The sequence below is a fragment of the Lissotriton helveticus genome, chromosome 6 (genome assembly GCF_964261635.1).
Source record: "Lissotriton helveticus chromosome 6, aLisHel1.1, whole genome shotgun sequence".
Taxonomy (NCBI): Eukaryota; Metazoa; Chordata; class Amphibia; order Caudata; family Salamandridae; genus Lissotriton; species Lissotriton helveticus.
The window spans coordinates 294,185,753-294,204,229 of NC_136067.1; positions in this window are offsets into that span (position 1 = coordinate 294,185,753).

An 18,477-nucleotide genomic window follows, 5' to 3' on the forward strand; every position below is an offset into this window, starting at 1 on the left:
AGAGTTTCCAAATTTCATTGTAAACCCCATATAACCACCTTTTCGACCTGCCACTAGCTGGGCCTTTAATGAAATCATTCAAATCCACGTCTGCATTCAGTTTGGAAAGGTGATACTTAACCGCAGGTAAAGTTGAATGTTTCAGCCAAGCTTGACACAACTTGCCCACAGAGTAAGAGGTGACAGTATGACTCAAATCAAACCGGGGATCAGATCTAACAGTCTTAAAACCGTCAGTTATATTTAAAAACCTTTTTTGGCAAGAATCAGCACTACGGTGCCAAAGCAGCCAACCCTTGGGATTCATACTGGAAATGTTAAAGGAGGAATTAAGAAGCAGAGCCTGTATATCTTTAATGGACAATTGAGTAAAATTACTCCAATCCTCATATTCCTCCAACTCCGGGAAAGACGGGGTGTTTAACCTTTTAGATGTAGCCAATCCAAAGCATGTGGTCTGGGAAATGGTTTCATTTAAAAACAACATATGATTCGGGATGAGACATGCACGGTGCAAAGCCTCAGTGCCTCGTACCTGCCAGGCCCTTGAACCCCAAACCGATTTAAGGTCTATTGTTTCCTTCCATAACTCATAGCCCCCAGTAACTAATTGATCTAGGAAGGCCCTCGAATACAACAATTTTGTATCGGTAAGTCTAACCTTGGACAGTGGCTGTTTGTGAAATTTAAAATAAAAGGACTCGGGATTGGACTGGTTAAAGTCAGTGAAATAAGTATACTTTTTAAGAAACGTTTCTGAACTCCCTTGTGTAGGTGCCGGGCAATGTTCCCACTGTGTAAAATTAACAGCATCCCTTCGGGAAGATGTCTTGTGTAAGAAGTGATTGCCATAATGTTGGTAACAGAACAATTCACCATAATTAGCAGATTCTAAATATAAATCCTCAGCATCAAAAGCAGCATAGTACTTCAAATCAGAAAACAAACTTTCCACAGCATTAACATCCCAATCATCAGAACGAATGTTTTGTTTCACCACATCCCCCATATTCACTCTAAGCACATTAGGAACATTAACGACTTCCGTTGGGCCATGAATCTGAAAACGAACTGCATCCCACGCGATTCCATCCAGAACAGGCCATGCTGTGATGTTAACCAAAGTCAAGTCTCTTTTTAATCTGTGTGTAGAATGTGAAGAGGAAAGTGGGGCCAAAGATCCATTTAAATGAGTAATGCAAGTTCTCTCCTCGACATATTGTCCATTCATAATCCGAAAAAAATAAAACACAAAACCAATTGACATAAAAAGGTAAACCGAAAAAAGGACCAGCCAGATGTATATCCAAGGAGGTATCAAAAAATGTTTTTTAAACAGGCTAGCATATACCGCAATTTGAGAGGTTTTTTTCGAGGCAAGGGAAGCAGAGTCAAATGAAAATCTGGATTCCGTGGCTAAACGAGCTTGCAGGTCAAGCATGGACAAATCAGTGGGGTATGTATAGTCTGTCTCATCAATGTTAGTTCCGGGTAAATTATTTAATAATGGACTGGAAACAGCAGGTAATTCGATGGCCACTTCAGGTTCAATATTAGAGGCAGTGGGCATAATTGAATTTCTCACAATGGAAGGACAGGAAACAGCTGGTGTCATGCTAAGAAGAATCGGCCACTCTGTGTATCTTGACATTGTCAATAGAAATAAACCTGTTTTCCTTACGACCTGGAAGTGGTGGTAATATGACTGTTCTTGTGCCCTTCACTCCAAGCACTGGGACCGGAGCTCGATAGGAGGGACCAAACTCTTTCTTGTTGTCGATCTTCTCTCGAACCAGTTCTCCAACTTGGGGTAGCCAGCCAACTACCGGGATCTGCAACGCATCATCCGATGTGGAGGGCAAATGTTCCTTTGCAAGACTGTCTCTGGTCTTTTGTAGATTCTGTAAAACATTGCAATGTTCATCTGCGTCAAAGGAAGTGGCGCGAACCACAGAGTCTAGACCGTCAAGGTCAGGGACGTACATCTTGATGCCAAAGAGCATTTCGTATGGGGTCCGCCCACCCAGAGACCTTCTAGGGAGATTATTAAGAGCACGCTGCACGCCATAGAGGTGAGCCAGCCAGTTTCTGCCAGTGCCTATAACTCGGGCTGTCAAAGATTGCTTTAAATCACGGTTCATTCGTTCAACTACACTATTACCCTCAGGTCTGTAGGGTGACGAAAACTTGACTTGGACCCCCATCGAAGTCATGGCATCCTTATACGCCTTAGAGGCGAAAGCCGGACCCTGATCCGAATGGAAGGTACCACAGGCAAAAATCCCTATAAAGATACGCAAATCTCTAATGACAGTCCGTGAATCAGCGCTGCGATGTGGCCATACCCACACAAAGCGTGTGCATGAGTCAACTGCTACTAAGATGTACTTATACGCAGTATCAGATGAAAAAGGACCGCAGTGATCTAAATAAACACAGCCTAGCGGTTTATTAGAAATGTACAACTGAGTCTGAGGCGGACGCGTAGCAGTAGAAGGTTTAATCTGCTGGCATATGTCACAAAGAAGGACATAATCACGCGTCTGTTTGTACAGTCCCCGCCACCAGAAACGTAGTTGTAATTGAGTTACAGTGGCCGAGACGCCCGCATGCGCAGACGCCACACCTTCATGAGCCGCTGTAATCAAGTCTGCTCTGCGATCCGAGTTGGGAATCAGCCGTTCCCCAACATCAGGAATTGTCACAAAAGGAACCTTTTCGGGACTTAAGTGGTATTTATACTTCGAAGGGAATCCCGCAGGATGTTTACTTCCCTTCTCAGAGGCAGCAATCGCTGCCAAGATGTCGCTATCAATCTTGGTTTTAGACCTAGTAACTGCTGCAACTAAGTATGTAGATACTGCTGATTTCGCCGCTTCATCAGCAAGCGAGTTGCCAACAGCGTGAACTCCTACGCGCTGATGACCGAGAGTATGAATCACATAAACGAGTGGCAACATAGCCTTAAGCTCTGCCACTCGAACCCAGATCATTTTATGTTTTATTGTGCTACCCTTGGAATCATGAAAATCATTTTGAATCCAAAAGAACAAGTTTTCATTGTAAGACTGGACACAGTAGTAAGAATCACTTACAATTAGAGTAGTAACACATGGATCTGCGTACTCCAAAGCTAGTAAGAGAGCACGAAGCTCCGCCAATTGTGCGGTGCAATCGCCCAGGGGCAACGTGTGCACTTCCCTGGAAACGAACTCATCATTCAACATAGCACCGACCACAATGGCGCATGCGGAAACGTAGGCATGTTTAGAGCCATGCGCAACCTGCGCCGACCCATCAGTGTAAATGATGCAATGGAAGTCCTCCAAAGGTCGCATAGCCAGAGGAGCAGGATGAACGAATTCATACTGCAAGTACTCTTGCGACCGTAAGGAGGCGTCAAAAATAAACATGACATCCGTGGATGACAATGACGCAGCCCACTGAATCCACCGAGGGTGCAAAGCTTTCGAATTCGGTACACTGGCTTTCGTGACTGCCTCCAAGTGAGGACAGGGTGTTACCACCAGCATGCGTTTCCCTTGAGACAGTGCTCGTTCTTTTAGAATTGCCATCTGTACAGCAGTTAAAACCTTTTCCACTGTGGGAAACCGCATCTCAGCCGAAGTGTACAAGTTTGACTTGTAAGCAATAGGTACTGTGTCACCTTCATTAAAAGTGAGGTATGTGAAACCCACCGTCCCAGGAATTATTCTTATTACCAGGTTGGTGTGGTTATCACGAGTCAGTAAATATTTAGAAGCGAGCAGATCAGCCTGCAAGGATTGCAAAATGGCTGAATGCTCAGGCAGCCAGCATGATTTTGAGAAAGTTGGTTGTATCAAAGCATACAAAGGCTTGATACGCTGGGCATATTCCGGAATGTAAGTCCTGCCGAAATTCAAAAAGCCCAGTAAAGATTGTAATTTTTTCAGTGTTGTTGGAGCGCGCAATTGTGCGCACTTCTCTAAGAAGTGAGGAGCCAAACCTCTACCTTCATTGTTGAGCTCATAGCCCAAAAACAACACTGTGTGTTCAGCAATGTGCGATTTTGCAAAGTTAAATTTGTAACCCATGTCAGCGAAGTTGCAAATAACAGAATTTACACGACACAGATGCTCCCAAATATCGTCGTCTGTGAGATATATGTCATCCACATACGAAAAAGCATCAGGGTCGAGTGCCTCCAGAATAGAGACAATTCGAGCGGTAAATATACCAGGACTATTCTTGTAGCCCATTGGAAGACGCCGGAATTGCTTTTGGACTCCAGCGCTCGTAAAACTGGTCCATTGGGAGCTAAAGCTGTCCAATCTGTGGGCATAAAAACCATTGGATATGTCAAGCGTTGTCTTGAAACGCTTACGCACGAGACTATCCACTAGGGCAGAGCCGTGGGTATTCTGTACAGCACAGTTACGGCAATGCGAGTTTAAATGCCGGTAATCCAAAACCAAACGATATGATCCGTCAGGTTTGTTCACAGTAAAAAGGGGATTATTCATCGGTGACACACACGTTTCAATAACTCCCTGATATTCCAATTGTTCAAGGATTTCCGCGACGGAAGATTTTGCTTCACGCCGAATGGGATATTGAGGTTGAGGCTGCGGCTGAGACCGCAACGGAATTTCGTGGCAAGGCGACAATCTATCCCAACCACATTGGTTACGGTACAGAGCCGGCGCGAGAGCCCGAGCCCACTCTTCTGCAAAATGCTGCGCATGCTCTTTCGAGACAGTGTTCGCGAAACTGGGTAGGATCACCTCCTCCCCTCGCGGCGCCGCGAGCACAAAAGGTGGGGGCCAGTCAGCCTCCGAAAGTAAAATATCATATGTAGAAGACAGATTCTCCCAAAAAACACCTTTAACGGTACGCTGTATGTCACCTTCAATTAACAGGACAATTTCATATAGTCTTTCAGGGGGAGCAAGTCTCGTATCCGCTGTTTCCATCACAACGTAGACATCAGTCGCTGTCACCCTCAGTAGTGGACGCAGCGCCTCTCTGACTATGGTTATCTCCGCCGCGCTGTCCAGCAAGGTCAGAGCCCACGTCAGATTCCGAAGCCGCGTTCTCACTATCTGTGGCATATCGATGCGCTGTTAAGGCTGCGACTTTCTTTTTCGCAAACTGCGGACGCCTAGGCGTAGAATCCTCCTGCTTCACTGCGCCGTCCGTCTGGCGGGACTGACCACGTCCTTGTTGGCCACCACGTCCACGTCCACCCCCTCCTCCTCCACCGGTCTTCGGGGCCGATGTGTCCTGAAAGGAACGAGGAGAGCGTTGATCAGAACCCTGAAAACGATCAGGTGATTTAATCATCGCGCGATCGCGCAAATCATAAACTTTTTCAGTCGGCGCAGGTGCTTGTACTGCAGGAAAAGAATCCTGAGTCTGTGTATTCTTCCTCCCCTGTGTCTGTTTCTTAGGCCAATTTTGTTTTTTAGACTTGGGCTGGACATCTGTCACTGCAGATTGTCCTTGAGGTTGTTTTTTGTCCTTCACTGGAAAATATTTCAGACCTCTACTTGTGCGGCCAATTGTCTTATAAGCGGCCACCACAATCTTTGCTAACTGGCGGGGTTTGTCGGCATCGGGCAGAGCAGCAAAAGCATTCGACACCTGAAAGTTAACTGCATCTCCTTTAACATTGGCGAGAATGAGATCACTTACAATCTCAAAAGAACCACACAGGCGCATACCCAATTCAACCGCTGCCTCTGGACCGTGATCATTCTGAACACGTCTAATGATTTCAGGCAGGGCAGTCATAGACGGGGTGCCGAAGCACCTTGTATAAACTGCCGCAAATGTTTTTCCCCAGCTTTCACAGTCAGCAAGTTCAGGAGTAATATCCTTCGGTAGAGTAATCGTTAACATTCTATGTTTATCAGCAGGAGTAGAATTCGGAAAAACCGCCTCCAGTTGATCAAACTTCTCTGCTAGCCAGAATGGGAAGTCATCGTTGTCAACTGGACGCGCACCAAAAACCGAATTAACCATCACTGGATTGAGACGCATTCCGCCTCGTTCCATGGGAGCGGCCGCACCCCCCTGGGGACCACCAGGAAGATGTCAACCGATGTATTGCACTAAGGCACGAATCACGGAAATGGAAACAACATGTAGCCTGCGTATTTCTGCTAGGGTACAAGCCCCGTGATTCGGGTGCGGGGTAAAGCCACCCAACGCAGGCCAATTTGTACCTGGAATTGAGAGTGGACCTAACCTCGCAGCGGACAAAGAGTGGGGGAGGGCGCCATCAAACCAAACTCGATGCTGCCAATGATCAATAGGTATTTCCAATGCCCTGTACGGCGTATAAACAGCCGGGACATCCGAGGCAGTGTAGGAGTGGAACAAACCAGAATTAGCATCCACAGCCGGAAACGTAACCCAAGAGTAAAACAACTCGTAAGGAAACGCCGGATCCGCACTCACCACGAAAATCACAGCCATCCCATCTACTGGGACCTGGTACGTCTGAAGATGGTTGCGTACCGCTACGCGACTATGCTGCGCAATAGCCACCGCCGCCATGACAACACTGGAAACAAGAAAACACAAAGAATACTTTGTAGCACAACTGGGTAGTAATTCAAAGAAACCGTTTAAGAAAGAATCAAGCTTGAATAAAGACCTATTTCAAAAAATAGGTAGGTTTCACCGACACCCCGTTTTCCGGAAACGGATGTGAAGGGGTTAAGGCATGAACGATAAACTACTCGAGTGTCATGATATAAGACCACCGAAACCGTTGGGCGCCATGTTGCAGGGTTTCTGTACTCACACAGAACTGTGCACAGAGGAGTGGAACCTCGGCAAATTAGGGTGTCCCAAAACTTACCTTAGCAACCAACTCACCCCTTACCGAGCTAGCTACAGTGTCTCATTGGACATATCAAACTCCCAATGTTTAGACAAACCAGAACATGAACTTACAGTACCTCAGGGTACGTGGGACTCATGAACACTCTTTCGTTATATTATCATTACAAACCAGAACATGGAGTAAAGAAGACACATGTGCATTTGAAATGTTTATTTACTAATGCCGTCTTCTCAGGCGCAGTATCTTAGATAATACAAGTATACTTATTATCAGTATCAAAATTATCAGCATAGTTACTAAGACATAAAAAGCGAATGGTGACAGCATGTTAACATGCTGTAATGAATAAGAGTTAACAACACTTATATCTCACCCTCCCTAACACATATATTATATTATTAGCTAAGAAGGTCTCTTTGGGTTGTTTTAGGGCGGGCCCATACCTTAGTGTCCTAGCATGAAGGAATCACATCAGCATACACCAGCTCTCTCTGCATGTGCACCGCATCAAGTGTGTTAACAATTCTCGTGCAAAGCAATATCAATCCCGCCTCAAGCCCAAGTTGGCAAAGGCTGCACTTGTGTTATGACTATGAAGGCGTGGAGATCAGACCTCATAACAATTCCATATCGTGTTGCTCCTGAAACTTCAGCACTCTCCGTGCAGACATGGTTTATTAAACAAAACTGATATCAGAGCAATAACATATTATTCTCACATACACCACGGCAAACCACTAGGTTGAAAGCTAAGTCAACAATTAAGGGTCGTGTGCAGAAGTTGCAAGAAAGGAAAAATGGCGTTTAAATCTCAAATGTACCTATGCTAACTTAACACGATATAAGGATATATAGGAGCTATACAACAGTGTCTTGCGGTTAGCAACCTCAAGAACTCCGAGGACCTGCCCTGCCTTACAATGAAAATAATGTATCTCCTGTGAACACCAAATTTGTTCACCCACAGACTCCAGCACCAGTGAAATCCTCGAGTCTGCACCACTCTGCATCCGTCGCCCACGGTCCGAGTTTAAGTGAGCCCAACACCACTAAGAGGTCTCCCCGGCAATCCTGACCCGAGATCCAGAGGTCCCTGACCTGCCTCAAGCCTACAGCCGATGCCTGCAGCCTAAATCCGGAAGGTCCCATCAATCGCGACCAGAAGGTGGTAAGAAGATCCGACTCTAAAAGACACCCATGCACCCAATGCCCCACGGCCTTAGGTGGCCCAACCGACAGTGTCCAGCCAACCCCCAGCATCCCAACTTACCTCTCTAAGTGGTGGTCGTTCCCAGAAGACCTTCATCCTGAGCCTGCAGTGTGTTTGCCAACCGGAAAAACCACATTGAAAGTAACAGGGCACCGACGCCAAAACAGCACTCGAGTGCCGCTGAGGGTGCACCTTTGGTGCAGTCTTGAACCGCCATTTGCACTGAGCTAAAATACAGGAGCTTTGCTCTCACAACCTTGTGGTTTGCTCGTAAGCAGCCACCAACCGGAGGCCGCCTATCCCCCATTGGATAAAATTGGGCCTTAACACTCTGCACCCGGCTGCCCTAGTGCCACTGAGGGTGCTTTGAGAGTGCATACTCGACCCTGGGGGACCCCTGATTCTAACCCCAGAAACCAAACTCCCACAACAAAGTACTTACCTCTGAACCGATAACACTATTTTCTCCCTTAGGATAACATTGACTGTTTTCTATGAAAAAGTGTGGAGTTGGAAAATCTATAAAAGTCTCTAAAACTGTAATCAAATAACCAAAACGCTTTTACTGACCTGTTTACAGGAAATGTCCCACTGCAGTATCCAGGTATACTGCACTGTGTAAGAAAAGTAATCTGTCAAGTAATTTACTTGACATCCTATTGAAAAGCCAATACAAAGTATATGTACAATATTTCAAAGTATTGCATTACCAGTAGTTCTACTGTAACCATACCAAAGTATATATACATCTGCAATTCAAAACTGTAGTACTACTGCAAAGTATAAATCACTTACCTGTGCCAGGCTTGCTTGGTTCTAGGAAATAAAATAACTAAAAGAATATTTCTATACAAAACCGATTGATTTGAAGTACAGTCTTTGAATGTGTGCAATCATTTGCTGACTGAGTGTGTACACCAAATGCTTAACACTACCTTCTGATAAAGCCCTACTGCTCGCCCACACTACCACAAATAGAGAGTAAGGTGCCATCTACTTTTACCTCTGCCTACCTTTGTTGTTCCACTGGACTCGGTGCAGACTATACACCACTTTGGTATAGTACATACAGAGCCAGCGTGCTACACTCCCTGATGAGCTACAGGTACAACAGAGCTGGAAGAAATCACCCGCACGTCTAAAGAGAAGATCACCCCAGCTGGCCAGTTGCAACTGGATTGTTCCTGGATTGTGCAGGTGCATTGTGGGAGATTGAGTCAGAGCCTCCAAGAGGCAATCCAGAGTCTCTGAACCCTTGGTTAGTCCTACTGGACACTTCTCTCCCCAACGAAATCAACAGAAAACATGATCTGAAAGATTGGAAACTTTCTACAATGTTTTGCTGAAAAGCTCCAGGAGGAAACCAGCTTTGCCGGAGTTGACTCGTGAATTGGCCTGACCGCACTGGTTTTTCCACTGAAAGCTCCTCAGCTCCTCGCCATTGATTCCGAGGTTCCGAGGACAAAGACTTCCAGAGGCTCTCCGAAGCATCATGCTGCAGCAGGCCGAAGTCGTCGAATCGAACTACGGATCCAAGGAATCCGAGGACTCAATGTCGAGAGAAATGCTCTAAGAAAAAGACTAATGGTCTGATTTCTATTTTGCCTGATTGGGTTCTATTGTCGCTTTTCTGATGGTTTTCCCGTCCGCCGGCTTGGCGGACTGCCTGCTGTATTTAAATGTTGCTGAGTCCTCGGAGGGAAGCCCGTTGGAGTCCTGCTGTCTCCGCTAGAATCTTCTTCCTGTGTCTATTGCGTCATAGAAGGAAGCCACTGTTGTAGGGAGTCTTGCCAAGAATACCACCAAGCTAATTATGATGTGTCTTTATGTCGAGGCAACTGTGGCAGGGAAATCTCCAAACTCGTGTTTGACACAAATGAAGAAAGCGTTGTGAAAACGTACCTTTTTTTTCGGGTTCCCACATCCGTTTCAATATTAAATCCCACTGCCAGGTCCTTCCTGTGCTGCTGCTACTCCACCACGACGCTGTGCAACTCTGTTGGCGTCGGAATCTAAGGAAGGCTTCTTTGTCACTTGTCTCACTATCAATCATGTGTTAACATTAGCTTTCGCCTCGTTTATTTTTACATTGCTCATACATATAATTTGTTTATGTGTCACGCATAAGTGTTCATCTTATGACTAATCGGGCAAAATATACACACCTGTATTGACACATAAAAAAATATTTATTTTGTGGCGGTGGTTGTAGGTGTGCTTGTGATGACTGTGGGTGTACATACAATAGTGTGTGTATGTTGTTGGTATGCAATACTATATGTAACATTAATGGCATTATACATTACCAACATATACATATTGACAGATTCACAACATATATGTGTAGAGAGATAATGATAAGTAGTACTTACCGATCTTCACACCGCCACAGTCTCACTCCGTCAGGACTCTACTGCCAGGACACCGCCATCACAACAGGAACATCTGAATCAGCTTGGCGCAAACCCGCCAACCTGATGGCTTCAGAGGACTGTTAGCCAGCTGAAAAGACAGCCACTGTGGCTGTAACTAGTCTGTTGATGCCACATCTATATACTGAGGGCGGACTGCCGTTAGCTTGACGGAGAAATTGGAATCTCCGTGCCGCACCAGGACGACTGTAGTCCTGCCAAGATCTAAATCAGGCCCTAGATCTGAAGGTAAACTTTTGACCAGGACCTAGCCCTCAACCTATCAGACCCGCGATCCATCGCAGTCAGCCTAAAGCGTTGATTTTGTCCCAGTCCAGCACAACCAGTTAGCTTTCAGCTTTTTGGCACTAGAATGCACAATTTTGTATTTGTTCTTTCAAACTTCATATCTCTGGTTCCCTACATTGGATTATCATTTTGGTGTCATTTTAAAGATAGTAATATTCTCTATTTGTATAAATTGGTGTTGGATTTTTATTATGCTGTGTCTTTTACTTATTTACTCTTTTGGTGAGATTAAATGGTTTACACATACCTTTCTTTAAGTTAAGCATGACTGCTTGTTTGTCAAGTCACAAAGGGTTGAGCAAGGATTCATTTAGTGAGGCTTTACAGGACCGATTACTAATTGTGGTATTATCGCTACCTGAATGTGAATAACCCCAGCTACTAATAATCCACTTTCCTACATTTGATGCACAGTGATGGGATCCTGAACTTGTGTTTAGTAACACCAGTCAGTATTTAAGTTGCACAATTAAAAATCCTCTAAATTAACATAGTGCAAACATTGTTTTTGATTTTTAATGTGGACATATTTATTGATAATCTTTTTATTTTTTCTAAATTACTCTAACCTCAATTTTTAAAACGTTTTTGTGACCCAAAATTAAGGGATACTATGGAGCTTGATCTAGCTAGCTTACCCACACTTTAAGTCACAGAGTTTAGGGTAAACGTCATTTACAACGCGGTGTTTACACCGCACGACCTTTACCACGCTGCCATTACAACGCAAGTCGTTACTACGACTTGCGCTGGATGGCGCTGTTGATTAAGGAATATTGTAATTTTATATTCCAACACCTTCTCTACTGTTACGTGGGCTGGTGTTGGAATAGAAAATTATAATAATCCTCAATCCGCGCCCTCCAACGCAAGCTGTTGTAACGACGTGTGTTGTAAAATCCGCGATGTAAAGTACCGCGATCAAAATGATCACGTTGTACTGTCATACATCCGAGTTTAGGGATCTGTGTAGGGCTAGGGGATTAACAGCACCTTTCAATTCCAGGAAGGCACTACTGATAAAGGCCCTTACAGCTTGGGCAGAGGCCCAGCTAAAGGATCAGGCATCCGATACAGAGGAAGCACCAGAGATACAAGGACAGGGGGAGGAAGAACCCCCTACACCCCACTGATGAGGAATATGAACACCTCTCCACACACACTGTGACCAAGGCCCTGCCTAGAGCTAGTGGGGGAAGATGATCTTCCAAAGGAGAGTCAGGACTGTCCCTTAGGGAAAGAGAGGTTGAGGCACAGCTGGCTTATGTAGTCCTGGAAGCAGAGAAGTTGGCCCTGGGCAAGAAGACGTGGGCTAATGAGGAAAGGAGAACCACAAGGGGTGGTAGAGAGGAAGATGGTGGAAGCATGAAGAGACAGAAGTGGGAGGTGAGCTGGACCCCAGGCAACCCTAAGGCTATCCAAGGGGATTCTCCCTAAGTACCAGGAGGGGGATGACATTGACAAATGGTTGGCAGCTTTTGAGAGGGCCATAAATATGGGGAGGGTGAGTTCTCAGACCTGAGGTTCACTCATGTGGAAACCGATCCCAGTGGTGGGGAGAGATAGGCTCTTGACCTTAGAGGTCAATGAAGAAGAGCTAGATCAGAAGGTAAAGACTAATGCCTGAGGTTTAGGGACACCCAGAAAGTCAGTACCCAGTCCTGGGTTGACTTTGTAGACATATTCGCTAAGGCACTAGAGGACTAGATATAGGGTAATAAGGTAAGTACCTATGAGGGGCTTTACAATTTGATAATGAAAGAGCACATATTGGAAGAGCCAGGAGGTCCCCTCCCAGGGAATAGCTCTGTGTAACCAAGATAAAAAACAGTAAGTGTCCTCAAAATGTCTCCAAACACCAGCCCAAGGAGGGAGTTCCCAGAGTCATCCCACTTACAAGGGTAAGAGGTATCAGGGAAAGTCTTTTGACCCTACAAATGTGCGGTTGTGTTGTGGCTGCTTGCAGCCAGGACAGAAAAAGGTCAATGAAGTCTGCACAAAGAAGCGACCCACAGGAGGGCAGTCCAAGGAGTTTGCTGGGGTAGAGGTGGGAGCGGACGATTGTTTAGAAATTTGGAAAGGGTATGCTGTTTCTGTGGGTGAGATGGAAGTTGCAACGCTAGCAGCCTTACTTTCAAACATGGAGAAATGCAAGCAAAGGCTAAAGTCAACAGGACTGAGGTTGAGGCTCTGAAGGATACAGGAGCCGGAGTGACCATGGTGTTGGACAAACTGGTTTCTCCAGAGCAGATCCTTCCTAGTGTATTTCACCTGGTTACCTATGCAGACAGCAGACCCAAACTCTATTCCATGTCAGCTGATAAGCTCATTGAGACTGCAAAGTTCCTGGGCACATTTGATTTGACCTCAGGTTACTGGCTGATTGCCTTAAATCCAGCATGAGCAGATAGCTGCGAATGGCGCTTTAAGACTAGATAGCCGCGAGTGGCACTTTAAACTTTTTTGGCGCTAGAATGCACAATTTTTTTTTTTTTTTAATAACGTATATCTCCGGTTTTCTAAACTGGATTTTTGTGATTTTGTTGTCATTTTAAAGATAAAAATGTTCGCTATTTTCATAAATTGGTTTGGGATTTTTATTATGCTGTGTATTTTACGTATTTACTGTTTTGGTGGTATTACACTTCCCTGTCTTTCAAGTTACACCTGACTGCTCGTTTGCCAATCTACCAAGGTTTGAGCAAGGATTAATTTATTGAGGCTTGACTGGACCTATAAGGGTATTGTGGTAATAATATTGCTAGCTGAATATGAATACCGCCAGCTACTAATAATCCACTTTCCTACATTCGATGCACTGTGGCGGTATCCAGAACTTTTGTTTAGTAACACCATTCAGCATTTAAGTTGGACAATTAAAAATCCTCTAAATTAGGGTTGGATTTTTCTGGTGCTTTATTTTTTTACTAATTTACTGTTTTGGTGATATTAAATGGGGTCCTTCCTTGCTGGAGTGTTGTTCGTCCTGGTTTTCCTGCTATCCGGCCACTTCGCCACGCCTCGCGGCCCCCGCTCCGCGGGTGCCGCTCGTAGGCACAGACTCTGCTACCTGTGGACTCAGCCTCCTGTCCACCAACGTGCATTGTGCACCAACGCGCCACCGGGACCTAGCAGCTGACCACCAAGGGCAGAGGCGGGACTGCGAGGACCAGCGTGCCTAGCGGTGTGGATTGGCCGCAGCTGGTCCTCTTCCCGCCCCCTCCTCCCTTTAAAATCAGATCGGAGTGAGCGCGCCCTGGGTCCTTCCTTGCTGGAGTGTTGTTCGTCCTGGTTTTCCTGCTATCCGGCCACTTCGCCACGCCTCGCGGCCCCCGCTCCGCGGGTGCCGCTCGTAGGCACAGACTCTGCTACCTGTGGACTCAGCCTCCTGTCCACCAACGTGCATTGTGCACCAACGCGCCACCGGGACCTAGCAGCTGACCACCAAGGGCAGAGGCGGGACTGCGAGGACCAGCGTGCCTAGCGGCGTGGATTGGCCGCAGCTGGTCCTCTTCCCGCCTCCTCCTCCCTTTAAAATCAGATCGGAGTGAGCGCGCCCTGGGTCCTTCCTTGCTGGAGTGTTGTTCGTCCTGGTTTTCCTGCTATCCGGCCACTTCGCCATGCCTCGCAGCCCCCGCTCCGCGGGTGCCGCTCGTAGGCACAGACTCTGCTACCTGTGGACTCAGCCTCCTGTCCACCAACGTGCATTGTGCACCAACGCGCCACCGGGACCTAGCAGCTGACCACCAAGGGCAGAGGCGGGACTGCGAGGACCAGCGTGCCTAGCGGCGTGGATTGGCCGCAGCTGGTCCTCTTCCCGCCCCCTTCACCTGACCCTCTTCTAGATAAGCTGTGGCAGTAACGCGCACGCGGGACGCGCGCGGGGCAACGGCCGGGGCGAAGACCGGGCAAAGAGCGGGCCGTTTAAGGCCGTTCAAGGACGGCAGTGGACGGCCTAGGCCCTGAATCCCTGTCTCATCGCCCTGTAACCACCATCCAGGTAGGCCGGTTGTCATTTAATCATCCTTGAGGCCACTGCCATCCAACACCTGGTATAGCATTCCCATCTTCAACGCCAATCATGCGGCACAAAACAAGAAGCTGTACCAAAAAAGCTACGGAGGTAGCGCAAGTGACTGGTCCCATTGACCTTTTCATCTCACGGGTAAATGAGACAATTGATAAGAGCATTGTACTCCTAGAGAAAAGAGTCTCCCTTGACCTAATGAATGCCAAGCGTTCTTCCCTGGGCTCCCTTGCAAATGCAAATTCACCCCTTCAGCAAGCTTCGAACAATTGCTCCTTGCCCTTGACCACCACAGGCACTGTTACAGTACCGAGTGCTGTCGACTTGTCAGTTTCCTGTTCGGAGTCGGACCCGTCCTTTGTGGATCTGGAGGCGACTCCAGACCTAGAAGCCTGTCAGTCTCCTAGAGAGGCGGAGTCGGGCATGGATGGGTTAGCTGTCAAGTCGACCCCTCATGTGCCTAGTGATTCCAGGGGAAAGGCTGATTATATTCCCATAAAAGTAGTGACTAAGCCCACAACTAAGGAGTCTAAACCTAAGGAGAAGACCAAAGCCAAAGTTAGTAACCACAATTTGGTAACACCTATCCCACACACAGCGCCTGGCATCCCATGTTGGGTCGATAACATGGTCACGGACCTTAAGCATGATCTTGAAGCTACAATTGCGGCCCAAATTAAACCCTTGATATCTAAACTTGATAGGCTAACATCGCTCATTAATACTAAATGGCTCAACAAAATTAATGAGCTTGGGCCTGTTCAGCAACAAGGGTATAGAGTACCACCACCCAATCTCCAACCGTCAGATAAGGTCATTAAGCCTACAACTGATAAAGTGAAAATCCTTTTATCTTCCAAGGACCAAGTTGCATCACATTCTCCCCATCCAGGGAATAACCCTGCTCAACCACCACCTATTTCCAATGCAAAAGCGGTGAGCATTTCTTCATCCTTACAGCAATTAGCCGTTGGTACCAAATCTAACACCTCCCAAACTACAGACCCCAAAGGGAAACCTACGAATACCCTAGCCTCTGACTCTACTAATAACTCTGAAGCTCCCAAGATAAGGCAGCCCCGCTTTAAGTCCATTAGCCTGCCACCAGAAGTTTCTCCTTTTGTGGTTGTGTTAACTGCTGTCCCCCCACTGAAGGAAGGAGTTAAAGAGACCTACGTAGAGTTAAGAAATAAATGTGCCCAGTGGCTCCAAATACACAAACCACTGCCTAGTAGTATGAGCGGGGATATTCTTAATGTACGGAGAGGTGATTGGGTGGGTAGGAGCAAGAAAACAATACCAGGGGATGTAATTACTGTTAATCTTAGGGATGTGGGGGCTGCGACCTTTATCTGCCATGCACCTAACAGCGGTCCTGCCACCCAGATCAAACCACTCCCTTTGTCTTACTTCCTTCCCAACTTGTCAAGACCCAATTTCCACCGGCCAACCAATCCAAGTAATCAAGGGCCTGCACGTCCCCCTCAATATGCCCCTAACCACTGGCAACAGCCGTCTAACTTCCCACCTTTTGTCCCGCACCATGTTGGCCCCCAGTGGCAACAACCTCTCCCCTCCTTACCACCTTTTTTCCATTCTACTCAGCCGTGGCAGCAATTTCCTCAGCAACCATTCACGGCTAATCAACATTGGCAACAGCCATGGCAGGTTCCGTCTCCATCCCCGTCTTTTAACCCCTCCTATACACAGTTTGCCCATCCTAATAGGTACTGTGTATTGGATGAGGTTGATTGACTCTCTCCTAAGGGAGGTTTAGATTCTAACCCCCCTTATGCAAATGTCGATATAAAGGATGTAGCGCTGGGTACATTTCTCCCTACAAACTTAGAGGTGTCACCACCTACACTAACTAGGGACAGTGCAGATACATCTAATCCTCACTGTACTGTGATACCTGACGGAAACCCAGCACATGGCGAGTTAAAAATCCTTAGCTGGAACCTTGCTGGGATTTCAAGGAAACTAGGCCTCCCGGAGTGGAATGCCCTGGTTGATGCCCACAAAATCTGTATATTTCAAGAGACATGGGCCACTGAGCCACTGCACCGGGTGGGGTTTGTCACTTTTTTTATACCAGCAGTAAAACCCAAGGCGGGGAAGGGACGGCCATCGGGGGGGCTTATTATTTGGATAAGTATCCTGCTTAACTGCAGAATAATTACTAAGAAGGCAGGAACTCCGGATATTCTTGGTGTCTCCCTACTGGGTCTACGGGGAAGCATAACCGTTGACCTTTACAATGTCTATATCAGGGGAACAAAAAATGGGTGTATTTCACCCACTATGATGGAGCTTGAGGCTTGGTTGGGAGAGCAGAGTGGTCTTGGACACATCCTAGTAGCAGGGGATTTTAATTGTACATATGAACCGCTCCCTCTAGAAGGAATTCCAGATCTAGGAGAAGAGGACAGCAGATGGGGTATCCCTACCCTCTCTATCCCACCCATCAAGCGCTGGACTCGCAGTGCAATCCATCTAAATGCACTCACGTTGGAGTTTGGATTAAGAGCTGTTAATGGTCGCACTCGATCTGATCTCCTGGGTGCTCCCACATTCAACAGAGTTGGCCAATGCACACGGATTGACTATATTCTGCTGGATAGGGGCCTCTGGAGCTATGTTAACGATATGGTTATTACTAATACCATAGAGAGCGACCATAACCCACTCTCCCTATCCTTAAAAAATCCTTGGCACATTGAAGTATTGCCAGTCTCTCTTGGCCGCCCACAGGGGATTACTGTCGCCACTTGTGGCAGGCGTCTAAAGTGGAGTAAGTTTATGTGTAACACCGATAAACTATCCGCAATAGACGAAGTGGTTAAGGGCATGGAAGCCGAAATTGGCTCTATTGATCAAACTATAGCAGCAGACAAGGTCACCGCTGTTTTTGAAGTTGCCGCAAAAACTATTGGAGACCTCTTTTGGGTACAATTGCCATCAGGGAAACAGAAACCTAAACCTAAAGGCAAACACGATTGGTATTCGGCAATATGCAGGAAGGCCAAATCACGCCTAATAGAGGCAGTCAAAGGGAAGTCTCCCCCACTTATCCAAATTGCCAGAAGAGACCATAAAAAGGCCTTACTGGTAGCTAAAAGGGAGTGGGAGGATAACTACTGGCTAACCCTTAAGGAAGCCAGCATGAAAAAAGACTCTAAATCCTTCTGGGACACCATAAGGGCACGAAACAGACCGGATAGCGAACTCGTAACCTGCAACATTCCGGGCAAGGTATGGGAGGCTCATTTTTCCAAACTGTATTCCTGCCATGGCGACATGAATGGAAGAGGGTTAGTTCATTCCTCTCCTTACACTGATTATATTTTTCTCCCTAGCGATCCTGACTTCACACTGAAGGAAGTAGAATATGCTATTAACTCCATCATTCCACAAAAAGCTGCAGGACCAGATGGCATCCCCGGGGACCTGCTAAAATCTGATGGTGTCAATTGGGGTAAAATAATCCACTCCCTCCTTCTTGCCATCTGTAGGGGTGCCCCCATTCCCGTGTCTTGGAAGGGGGCAGAGGTGGTTCCCATCCACAAGAAAGGCCCTAGGGATGATCCGTCCAATTATAGGCCGATTAGCTTATTAGATGTAAGCCAAAAAGTTGTCGGCAAAGTCATTCTACTCAGGATACTTAACTGGGTGGATGAAAACA